This window comes from Ammospiza nelsoni, chromosome 4 (genome assembly GCF_027579445.1).
Source record: "Ammospiza nelsoni isolate bAmmNel1 chromosome 4, bAmmNel1.pri, whole genome shotgun sequence".
NCBI classification, from domain to species: Eukaryota; Metazoa; Chordata; class Aves; order Passeriformes; family Passerellidae; genus Ammospiza; species Ammospiza nelsoni.
The window spans coordinates 75575752-75588403 of record NC_080636.1 but is presented as its reverse complement, the minus strand read 5'-3'; the positions used below and the strand labels follow the sequence as shown (position 1 = coordinate 75588403).

At 41.0% G+C, this 12652-nt stretch overlaps 1 long non-coding RNA gene across 1 annotated transcript; it reads right to left on the bottom strand.

Moving 5' to 3' along the window:
• Positions 1-7181: 7181 nt before the first annotated feature.
• On the bottom strand, positions 7182-8616 carry LOC132071982 (uncharacterized). Its single transcript, XR_009418275.1, has 3 exons — positions 8535-8616; positions 7665-7790; positions 7182-7355 (listed from the first exon to the last, which is right to left on the bottom strand). It is a non-coding gene; the product is annotated as an uncharacterized LOC132071982 (long non-coding RNA).
• Positions 8617-12652: the final 4036 nt, after the last annotated feature.

Sequence of the window (12652 nt, the reverse complement as noted above, 5' to 3'; positions counted from 1 at the left end):
CCTTAAGCAGCAGAGCAAAACTTACAGTTGTTGGAGTTATCTATAGTCTTCATGACTGCATCTTGATAAGAGAGAAAGGTGTGCTATTTGTGTGGATTCTACAGGGTCTAAACTTGGAACACTATTGCCCTGTATGAAGCAGAAAAACATGAAGTTGTTATTCAAAAAGCGTATCAGTCATGTTGGTTTAAAAATGCCCTACATTCAAGAATGTGGATTTTAGACTCAGCTAGGCACAATTTTCCTTGTAACACCTACAGAAGTTAATTAAACTTTGCAATCCAGACAGAGATGCACTATTAGCTCAGACAAGAATAATAAATAACTTGCACTTTCTGAGAGAATGAGTACATATAGTACATGCAAAATGTATGCTATTATTTTAAAAAGAGGTTTTAAGTTTTTATGAGTGCTTGCACGATTTGCATTGTTGTTGAAAAATTAAAACAGTTCATTGTACGCCTTGAATGCTAGAAATTGCTTCATATCATAATAATATCCTCTCTGACCACTCAAAGCTTTCACCTAGTTGTTCCTTTCCTTTTACTGCCCTTTTGTTAGTCTGCCATTCTTTTCTCTCCGTCAAAAAAAAAAAAAAAGAAGATTGTTTTAGTTTTATATATTATGAATTCCTCATTAGGCTCCTGATACCAGGATTTCAGTTTCCTGGTCAGTTATCTGGGTACAGTTAAATGATTCTCTCCATTCAACTATCCACAATAATTGCCAGTAGGAAGACAAATGTTTCACCGTGCACCACGGTGCATGGAAAGGCCCAGCAATAGCATCAGCATTTACACCTGTTACACAGCCTAAGATAAAGCCAGATCTTTCTAAAGCTGGTGTCACAGCCTTCTCCCTGCTATTTACAGGTATAGGAGGAGCTTCTCACAGTGACCAAACAAGTCTCCAGCACTTTGGGTGATACCAGTCTGTCACTGATGAAACCTGAGACCTGGTATAAAATGCAAACAAAAGGCAGAATCACTCAGCAAATGGATGTCACGGTTCAAGAACTTCTGACAGTCAAAGTCCTCAACAAATACCTGCACCCTGCCTAAGTTTATGACTTTGATGTTCCTCAGCTCTGCATAACAGCACATGCCTTCATTACACCAATCCTTGTATTGTGCACCAAAACCTGAGCTCTAAAGAAGTGGCAGAAATCAAGCTAACAAATCTTTGTGTAGCCGTCTGAACACAGCCAGCTTTCCACCAAGTCTAAGCTCAGGGGTTCTGGGGATGAGCATCCCGATAAGCTTTGAGCCAAACTAAAAAAAAAAGAAGTACACAGGTTCTCTTTTCTTTTGACATAATAAAGGCCTGGTATCCATTGTTGGTAACCTCAGATCTGAAGCTGTCCTGTCCAACTTCTAAAATAAAGAACATCATTATGTAAATTGATCTGCCCAGACATCCTCAGCAGATCCGTCTGGTTTTCTTCACTCTCCTGTGATTGTTGTGTTTCAAATTCAATACATTATTTTATGTATCCTGCTGACAATGTTTATTTTTAAGAGCATGAAACTCTCAGTGCTCATCTATTCTTCCTTAATGCTGACAGTGCTCTGAACATGGCACTGGCTCTCTGAAGCAAGGCAAATGAAGTAGGAGTCATCTTAGAAATGGTTCTGCTTAACATCAGGACAGAGATTACCTTGCCTTCTGGTTTTGAAATTTCAGTATGCAAAATGCAAAAGGATCCTAGGAGCTCTGCAGGCTTAGCACAGAGTACAAAGTTTCCATGGTGTTATGCTGACCCAGTTCAGCTTTTTCCTTCTCTGTTGTCTTTTTGCTTGGTACACTGTCTATTGTGTATCCTTGTCCTGGGTTTGCTCAATTGCCTAGCACAGGCCAGTCCAGGCTGTTATTAGAGCACCTACAGGATGGGGCATGTATTTGCATGTCTCTTAATCCTGGAAGAAACTGAGACCTCAGGCAGGCACACACGTGCACACGCAACCTACTTATCCAGGATTTCAATATGTTTTCTATAGATACGGAACCCCCGCAGGAATTTCAAAGGTGTATCTGCACTAATTAGAATCCGTATCATTTGCGTGCCAGAGCTTTACTCATCACCTCAAATTGCCCTCATCCACCCCAATTTTAGCATTCATATCATCCTGCTTTGTTGTGAAGACATTTGAAAATGAGTTTCAAGCTCACAATCCATCTCTAAAGCAGTAATGAATCCTGTGACAATTTTTTTTTCAATAAACCAGCTTGCATAGCAAGTCACAGCTTTTATTACTGTTAAATTTCTTAATTCTGTAAGACTCCTGAGGCTGAAATACCTGCAGCTGTTCAGGACCATTGACTAGGTATTTAATCTCTGAGAGTATAAGAACCTTTTGTGCATCAAATTCTGCATACTGCTTTTTTGGGTAGTATTTTAATAAGCTTTCATCGCTATTTTTGCCCCATCAGTCTTAAGGTCCACAGGCAAGATGCTGAGTATGTATAAATCATGCAGCTCGAAATACATCAAAGAAACTATATACATTTGTCCCAGGATTTGGCTTCTTACTTCCAGGTTTACCATGTTTTTCTTTAACTAATCTTGTGAATGCCTTAACCACATCCACTTCCTACTGTATTCCTCTCAATATTCCTCTCAATCCCTTTCAATTACCTCCTTCTTTACTTATAACACACCCTCCCCCAATTATTTCCTTGTAAATCCTTTTAAATCCTAATTTTTCTTCCCCTTCTTTCCTTTTTTTTTTTTAAATTTTTAAATTAGCTAATTGCTAGAAGCATTTGTAACTCTGAAATCATACTTCTGAATGCATTGTGGTATGTTGACTCTAAGGGCTAAAGTTTCTAAGCAGCTTTTAGAATAATGAGATTTGTGGGCATGACTCCCTTGCACTGCTATAAAGATTTACTCTTTAGAGTTTAAAGATTTTTAAAAAATCGGTTTCTTTATGCTGCTGACTTGTAAACACTGTGCTTGGAGCATGGATCCTTTACAGCACAGTTAGCCTTTTCTCTTTCAAGTTAGTTACTGTGCTTGAGGAGTTTGTGAACATCTACCCTTAACTTTAAAACCTGAGGGTGTGTCATTCCTAGCAGCAGCTGATAGTCGCTGCAGTTTTTGTCCAATTTGCCTCCACTCTGCACTTAGCATTTGTGTACATAAAATATTTGCACTACACATTTCTTTAACAGGCAACTCATTCTCGTTCTTTGCCTGACCGCATTTCCACTGATAGGTGGCAGCAACTTGTAGATATCTTATGGAAAATCTCAGTTCCAATCAAAAATGGTAGACTCATGGGCCACATTTCTCAGGTTAGCAATACCCAAAACGTTAATCTAAGATGCTTGGTTTTGCAGACAGCCATTGCTGACATTCCATAGTCCGTTATACTCTCTATTATTATTTCCCATCAAACTGCCTGGCAGTACCTCACATGTAACTACTGCCTGCAGTCAGCCTGAGCTGGCGGTGTGGGCTGGGTTTGCTGGGTCTAACCTCGGATCCCTTTGTTTGCCTTCGCAGTGATGCTGTAGCACAGCAATATCAGCGTGCCAAAAGGGTGAGGTGGCTTCACCCATTGCACCGGCTGGTGCCCGAGTGTTTGCATTGCCTCAGGCCAGCCCGGCACTCCTGCACCACACCCGCGGCCGTGTGCGCTCTCCCTGGGTGCTGAGGGACATTTGTCAACCTGAAATCCGACATCCTGATGCAATCCAGGATACAGCCATGTATTACTGCTTGTTTTCCTTCCTTCACCTCCCCTGACACAATGAAACCACATCTCATACTGCTGTTTTCTTCTGAGCTAGTCAAAGCATGTGTTGAAGCCCCTTGCACACCAAAAATGCATATTGTGCTACTGCTTCCTCAATATATCACCAGATTTTGAATGCCACGGTTTTGCCCCATCAGCAGCTTATTGGTTAGCTGATGCCATTCATCATGAACTATGGGAAACATAATTACAAAGAACTGGAAAACAAGAATGCTATGCAAGCCTCCTGGAAGGGAGGGAAGAGGGGAAAAAAAGCTATCTAGTACACGTATAGTTTTTCACACATGGCCTCATCTCCCTTTCACTTTCCTCAGGAATTAGGTTATAGTCATTTTACCATGACCCTGTTATCATAAAGTTATACATATGCCCAAGTAATTTGATAAGCAAGGTATTAAGGTTTGTGCTGTGTCTGTCATGCTGCCCAAAGCTGCATAAGTATATTGACTTTTCCATAATTAAAACAGCAATATCCATTCATTGAAATTAACTGTTTGCTGAAGAAAAACATAACCAAAACTGTTAACTGCAGACTTTTACAGACCCTGGAAAATGTTAAGGTTACAAGACTAACACGAAAATCTGAAAGGCAGGTAGAAAGGCAAAGAATTAAAAAAGAAGTTAAGAACTGTTGAGTATTTCCACACATTAAAGTGTTTAGAAGGCTTCATTTTTATCTATTCCTTGTACCAACTATGCTTTTATACTTCTTTTTCAAACCCTTTACATCTTAGTAATACAATTGTCACACCAAGCATTTGTAGGTATCTTAAAGTGTTTTCATTTTGAAGAAAAAAATTTTCCTGCATTCAGAATCACCTGCTTGCTTAGCATGCACTGGGAGTAGAGAAGGTTGCAGTACTGATGACGTGTCTGAATCCTCAATACATTTCCCATCCAGCACCTGCAACTTCTCCCCTTTAAACACAGAGAGTCTGGGGAGGGGTATGGTAGTGGTTTTTTTTTTTATTTTTTGCTTCATTTGCTGCCCAGTGATGTGACTTGGCATGGCTGCTTTAGGGGAGGCAAAGGAAAGGTGACTGGAGTCAGGCTTTTGTTCCTTGGCCAGCACAATGTTTCAGGTCAGTGAGCCACGGCTGCCTTTGCTGCTGTGCATTCACCTTCTTCCCTGTATTAACCCCAGCAGCTTTAATACACCTTTTTCTGGGGACAAAGAAATGTTTTTCTTCCCAACATAGTTGTTGTCAGATCTAGTTTTTACAGGTTTAAGGAAGCATTACACAAATGCTTTAAGCAGGTAAGAGTGAACTCCTGCAATTATATATAGCCTTAAGCATGAAAGGGTGCTGAAAGAATTGCAACTTTTTAAAAAGATTTTCACTCAGAAGGTGATCCTGCCGGGATCTGGTAAATTGATCCAATGGTTCCTACAACTCCAGGATGTCACAAAGGGTGGGACCAAGCTGTGTCTGAGAACCTCAGATCTGGTACTGTAACAAGCACTCCCAAAAGCAGTGTGCTGTGTTTTATACCTACTCTGCCAAGTGCTGGACTGGGACAGTGCAGAACAGAAACCAAGACATTTTCTGCTTTTTGAGCCAGCTCTTGCAATTCTGGGGCTTTTTCCTTAAGGCCTCAGTCCTTACAGCCTTGTAAATAAATTCTAGCTGTGACAACTGAACAAAACCACAATCTTCCCATCCTTGCTTCCCAAGCCCTGTCACCCTCCAGGTCCCTCCTAAAACCATGCAAAGTGCTTAAATAGCCCTAAAGGCAATCAAAACATTAAAAATATGCTTTATGAGATAAACCGGAAGTTTTGCGTGCTCACCATTGGCAAACTATTTTGTCTTTTCAGCTTCAGACTTGTGCCTCTTTCTCTTTCTTTGAGGATAAAGGGTTTCCCAGGGTTTCTAAAGAACTCTGGTGACCTTTTCTGGACTCAGCTGGCTTTTTCAGCAGGCAGCACTTCTGTTGCCATGGCAGTGGGAGCCAGAGCCCCAGCTCTAGGCTGGGGGATTTCTTCTGAGGCATCGTTGCCACAAGTAATAGAGCAATTAGGTGAGGATATACAGATGCTGCCTGGGTTTTCTGATATGGCTTATTTTGCTACAGATAGGTAGCTATGGCATTTATGAAGCAAATTACTTCTTGGTGAATTTTGTCAGGCAAAAGGTCCACTTAGGGACCTCTTCTATACTTAACTTCACTATGGCTTGAGAATATGTGCTTCAAAACAGTGAGTGGTGGTGCACCCTGTAAGGGGAGTTACAGCAGCTCCATCTTTTTGGGGAGAAGCCAAGTGCCAATAGGCATTCTCCTTGTAAATGGTATTTAATTAAGAACTAGCAGACTTCTTGTCCCCCTCCACATGAGCAGCTGCTGTTCACAGTCTGAGTCACAAACCACCCTGCTCTGCAGAGCCACAGAACTTTCACTTTGCAGATTGGAACATCTCCATGCAAGCAAGCTCATATTTGATCCTTGCACACAGCTGTCACCATTACGATCAGTAAAGCTTAGAGAGAGGCCTGCAATCCACTTTTGTGACCACATGCACTCTAATGACAGCAGTACAAAATTCCCCTGTTCCAGTTCACTCAGCTTACAGGACACAGAAAGACCAAGAATCTGCCCCAGGGCTATGCACTGACTGCATTCTTCCTAGCCTTTCTATGCTCCCTGCTCATATCTCCCCTCACTTCTCCATCATCTTTGGAAAAATAGGTGCTCTGTGGAGGTATTTTTTGATTCTTTTTTTCCCCTCTGGTCTCATATGTTCGGGTTTTTTGGTGTTGGGTTTTTTGAGTTTTTTCAAGAAAACCAGAGAAAGGAGAGGGACCAAGATCCATTCTCAGTGAAAATGTTCTTCTTTGGTGAATGGCACCAAATAGTGTAAGATCGCTAAACTAACAAAGAGGTTAGGTTTTGTACACTGCTTAAAAGTAGAACACTTATGAGCTTATATTGGTTCTCCCCAGAAAAGCAAATAAGACTATGATCTAGTTTAAAAAAATCTAAAAAACAGCCACAAGAAGATAGACACACCTCACATGCCACATGCTATAAAAACTCAGATCTAAATCACTACTGCTTATCACAGAATAAAAAGCCAAAGATCCTTTTACTTACAGAAAACTACTTAGCACACTAATAAAAACCTTCATTTAAAAAAAGATGTAATCTTTAAATGCATACACAAATTGCTGTTAAATAGTCTGTAAACTGCTGCTCTTCTGGGCAGAGTAAATATTTTGTGATATACTGCTGTCTCTTAATCTGAAATGCAAATTGTTTTCTTTATTACTGATATAATAATGCTTTTTTTTAAAAGATGAGCTGCAATATTTGTATAAGTCACCGCTGTGCTCAGACACCAAGTAAAGAATATTCCAGCAGGCAAATAATAGAAAAATATTTAGTTCCCCTTCTTCAAATATATTCTTTAGAAGGGAAATAGTTTTGCTTGATGGAAGCTCTCAGGGGAACTGAAAACACAGACCTTATTCATGACTAGACTTTCCTTAATTTCATCTCATATGCATTGACAAGACTCTTGTGAGAATTACCACAGCTCCAGTCTTTAGGTGTAAGCTGGCTGAAGATTATCTCAGTAATGGGTCAGGTGAAGATCTAATGCAAGAGAAAGATTTTTTCCCATGGAACAGAAATTCAGCAATACTCCCTATACTAAAAGTACCTATCACACAGAACATGATATCTACTGTTGTTGTTTTTCATTTACTGGCAGCTCCTAAACCAACAGATACATTTCTTAACAGAAAAGCTGTGCCTCCCCACCTTCCCCTCTCAAAAGCTGCGGTCTCAGGGAGAGTTAAATTGACATTTCTTACTCTCAGGTCTACAACTGCAAATGACCTCATGACCTCCCTTCTGATACTGCCACTTGACTTGCCAACATCAAGAAGTTTAATCACTGACCTGATTTTTGGTTGGTGTGGTCTTATGTCAGTTGTGTGTCCCAGTCCTTGAGGAATCAGGGTCAAACCTTAAAGAGCCACAAATGTGGGTTTCTTGTCACGAACATGGAGAAGGCTCAGCTGGTCACTAAAGAGGAGGTACAAACAAGACCGTGAGTGAAAGAGCTGAAAAAACCCCAACCCTGAGCATGTACTTGCAAAAGCTTTATATAAATCCCTGACATGGTCTGTTGCTCTGTGGGACTGATGAGGAGCTGGCAGCTCCAGCCCTGACTGCAGTCTCCTGTGCTGGTGGTGCCTGCATGGGCCCTCCTGGGTCACCTGAAGCATGTGGGGTGGCCTCGAGAGGCACTTCAGGGGGATGCCCATGATGACTGGTTTCCTGCTCTCCATCAGGGTTCTGGGAAGCACCAAGGAGATGACAATAACCAAGTAATCCAGACAAAGTGCACATCTTCTCCTCTAGTTCAGGCAGTTGCTACAGAGCCAACCTCTGTGGCAAAGGGCTGTGAGGGATTAGGTGCTACTACTGGGGTTAGACCCCCCTTGCTGCACTTTCTGAACTCTTCTCACTTCTCTGACTGTAAGGAGACTCTATCCTTCTACTTATCAGTTTTGCCTCCCCCTGCCAAAATAAAAGTTTACCCTGGCATTTCCTTGAAGTAGAAGCTTATCAATTCTAAATCAGGAGGCATGTTTAATTAAAACAGTGGTGAATGTCACTTGAAAATCACTTAAGCAGAAGAAAAAAACACTTAAAAACCCCTGTGTTTTCCCCCCTCATATTAAAAGAAAAAAAAAAAAAGAGCTAATTAGAGCAATCATCCAAATACAAACATGCCACCAGACACCATCTTCTGCATCTACTCACCAAGGCTTCGAGCTGAAGAAGTCACTACAATTTCCCTTCAAAAATCAGAGGGCAGATAGTAGTGCTGACCAGGAGTGCAGACACATCTTCCCAACTGGCTGGGGCAGCATGCTGTCCAGACCTCAAAGCAATTCCCATCGTGCAGACAGGCAGCACTCCTCCAACTGGTGCAGGGAATGACCAGTCAGAGAAGCAGGGATGTAAGCACCACCACTGAGCAGCTAATGTTCAGAGCTACTGCCCAAGCTGGTGGTGCCAGGCTTTTCCTGATGGGAGTTCAAGGGCAGCTGCCCTATGCAAGCCCTAAGGTGGAGCTGTGTCTGTAGGCTGAGATCTTGTCCCTGACCTCCTCAGTCAGAGAGCCCTGCTGCCTCTGCAAGGAGCTGCCCAGGCACCAGGATCTCAAAGTGCTCTCACTCTTCCTCATCCACAGGCACTGCAGAGGAAGGAGGGAGGCCAGGAGGTAGGAGCCAGGCTTGGATTCTCTCCTTCTTGACTAGCAGGAACACATGACAGCATCTCAGCCTGGAAGTGAGAGTCAAAGTAGAAACCAGTCTCCCTGTCTCTCTTCCCAAGCTGAGAAGCTGCATTTGGAGTTGATAAACATGCTCCAGTAACTCTTGTCTCTCAAGATGCAGTTCCTCCTCCTTTCTCTTGTCCCTGCAACAAGTCTTATTACTCTCCTAATACACCCATACCTGCAAGAGCTCTTTAAAGCTTTTTCCTTGAAGGTTTGCACCTGATGTTATCAAAGGTAATTAGATAATTGACACACAATTCACAGAAGGCTCTCTAGTTTCTTTATACATGTATTTTCCTTGGGCTGTGAACTTTAAATGATGCAAATGGGAAAATTCTCTGTTGTTTTACAGCTTTTAACTTTAGGCTATATTAAAACTAATGCCTAATTGATCTTGATGTATCTAAACCACTTTATTGTTCTCTTAGTAATAATTCTTCCTTGTTCCTAGTTGTTCTCTTGCCAAGGGTTGTGCCTGTAATGTTAATGACTCCAGTCTCTTTAGGGACTCGATGGAAGTTTTTGTTATTTGTCAAAGCCCTCTGACTTATGGTTTTGTTGTTATAATCACTGTTTCAGTGGGAAGATGTTTACCAAATATCTTCAATAGCTTGTTCAATAGAACTGCCTGTAAGAAATTAATCCCAAACAGTTTAAGTGGAAAGGTTAGGTAGAAAATCACAATTTTTTCCCCCGATTGGGCTGTCTTCAGTTTGCATCTGACTACAGTATCCTTTAAGCTCTCTAGAGAAGAAGGAGTCACATTTTCAGTGAATGCTTATAGTTCTCTTAGTTTTGCTAGTTTTGATGTTTAGAGGTCTTTGGAAGCAATGTTCACTTTAACTGCTCCCTCAGAAACAAGTAAAAATTAGATTGTGTCCATTTATCACAACTCTGACACATGCAGTAGATGTCAGGGATGGATTTAATCAATGATTTTCAATTAGAAGGTTTTAGGCTAGATGTACAGCACTGAAAAACTGAAGTTTATGGGTATGCGTAAAATTAAGTTATATGACTTAAAGAGATGCAAAATAAAAAAAAAGATAATTCCTTTAAAGATAAGTAACATGTAATAATCAACTCTTTCTTCTTTAGTCTTTGAAGATGATTGACTAATACTGTTTTCTATATGACTCAAACTTTTGCAGTTAATCCTCTTTATGAAGATTATGTATTTTACTTTATGTCTTATCAGTTGTAGGTACAAGGACTAGTGGGGCTGGGAATTTCTAGGGATTCCTTTGTTGTTCTTTGTTGGAATTTTTTTTTGGTGTGGAAATGGGACAAATAAATCTTGACTTACATGACTTTTTACTGGAATCAAGTCCTCAAAAACTTTTTCAATGTTTCCTTACTTGTCACTTGAGGACTATTATGTATATACAACTGTTTTCTTCTCACTTGTTTATTTCTCTTATTTAGGTGGCATTTCAAGACATGATTTACAGTATTGCCAGAGCTAACAGTGCTCGTTGTTAAAGGAGATGACTTTGTTTTCTCTTTCTAGTGATATTACACAGTTGGCATGGCCAGTGTTGCAGGAGAGGGAGCAGCAATATGTCCCTGGGCAGCCCTGCAGCTGGCTGGGCTTGTCCAGTTCTTCACCCACCCAACAGAGCAGCTTGTTTTAGCAGCAGCAGATGTACAACAAACTGAAAAATTTATGCTGTAGCTTCTGAGAGGTATTTATTCATTCAGATCATGGTAATTTTTTTGAAACTGCTCTTCAGCAATTTTTTGCTTTGTATCCTGCAATGTAATACATCCAAATATAAAATAGAACAGGTGTACAATTTTTATTCCATAGTTCAGGTTCTTAATTACAGTCCAGAAACTTACAGGCATGTGCTCTCTGTAAATCCTTTAAGCATGTCCTGAAAACATTATTTTAATGCATAAAAGTTGGTCAGTTTCTACAGCTGTTGTTTAATAACATCTAAGCCAACTATCTCAGACTAGTCAGCACAGAAGGGTATGTTTTCATTTTACTCATTATAATATATATATTACTAATTGTAGTCTATTGTATAATACTTCAAATGCACACATCTGAAAATATTTCCCCCATTTTTTAGAGAGCTATATTCTTCCTAAATCACAACAATCAAATATTTTGATCTTGTTTCACAGAAAATTAGACAACTCCATCTTACTTTAATTGATCTCTACTATAGCTAGCTGCCTATCAGCTCAGCTCATTTCTGTCTGTCTTGCCTACTGGGACATTAGTCAGTGGTTACACAAAGTTGTCTCCAGTTCTTCTTGGCCCTTTATATATAGTTTATAATAGTTGAATTGCCAGGAAATATTTTGTCCTGAATGTTGTTTAACAGCAAGTGAAGGCTGTAATTCCAGACTCTCAGAAAAGTGAGAGAAATGGATATTTTGCAGGATACCTGCAGGAAAGTGAGTTTATTCACAGAGATGCCTGGAAAACACTCTGACATCAGAAAGACTAGTTGGTAAGTAGAAGCATCTCAGAGGCTCAGAAGGGACCATACATTTCTGTTTTGATACCTAGCACTTGTTAACTGTGTGTGTGTGTGTGGACTGGACTGCTGTGAGGTGTTGAGAGATGTGCAATGAATCACATTACCTGGAGAGCTGGGCAATATAAACCAGCAGAGTTTGAGGTGGAAAACTGCTGGTGAGGCTAAAGTTGGAAGGAATGTACCCCTTGCTAGGATAACAACTGTGCAGAACAATCTCCAACTCTAAAGAAAAGCTTTATATAGCCAGATTTATATGAAAAACTGGCAGCACAGGCCTGACACATCACTGTCTTTCCAGGTGTAGATTACCAAGGTATGTTTTGATGTAGATCAGTTACTGCAATTTGGAGGCTGATATGACAGGAATAAAGGAAAACAAACTTTAGAATTGTAGAATCATAGAGTGGTTTGGGTTGGAAGGAACCTCAAAGCTCATCTCATTCCAACTCCCCTGCTGTGGACAGGGACACCTTTAATTGGACCAGGTTGTTTGAAGCCTCACTCAACCTGGCCTTCAACATCTTCAGGGTTGGGGCAACCACAACTTCTCTGGGCAACCAATTCCAGTACCCACTACCCTCAAAGTAAAAAATTTAGCTCTCTCTTTTCCAGGCTGGAAAATCCCAATTCTCTCAGCCCTTCCTCACAGGTGAGATGGTCCATCCCTCTAATTAACTTGATGACCCTGCTCTGCACTTGCTCAAACAGCTCCATGTCCTTCCTGGGTCTCCAGGGCTGGATACAGCACTGCAGGTGGAGTCTCACCAGAGCAGAGGGGCAGAATCCCCTCCCTTGCCCTGCTGACCATGCTGCTTTTGGTGCAGCCCAGGGCATGTTTGACTTTCTGGGTTGTGAGGACAGATCATGTCCATTTAGGGGGTCTTATTTTTCTTTTGTCTGAAACCCCCATTTCTTGGCTGAAAATCCTTTGAACAGTTCATTATACAGCCTTTATACTGGTACTCTGGTTTCCTAGGATCTTGTTTAGTGAAAGGGCAGGGTATAACTTTAATCCACATGTTCCGGTTGCAAATAAACCCTGGTGGTGCATAAAGACATAGAGGACACCAGTGAAAGTGGGAAGGAAAAGGTGATGTTTTACT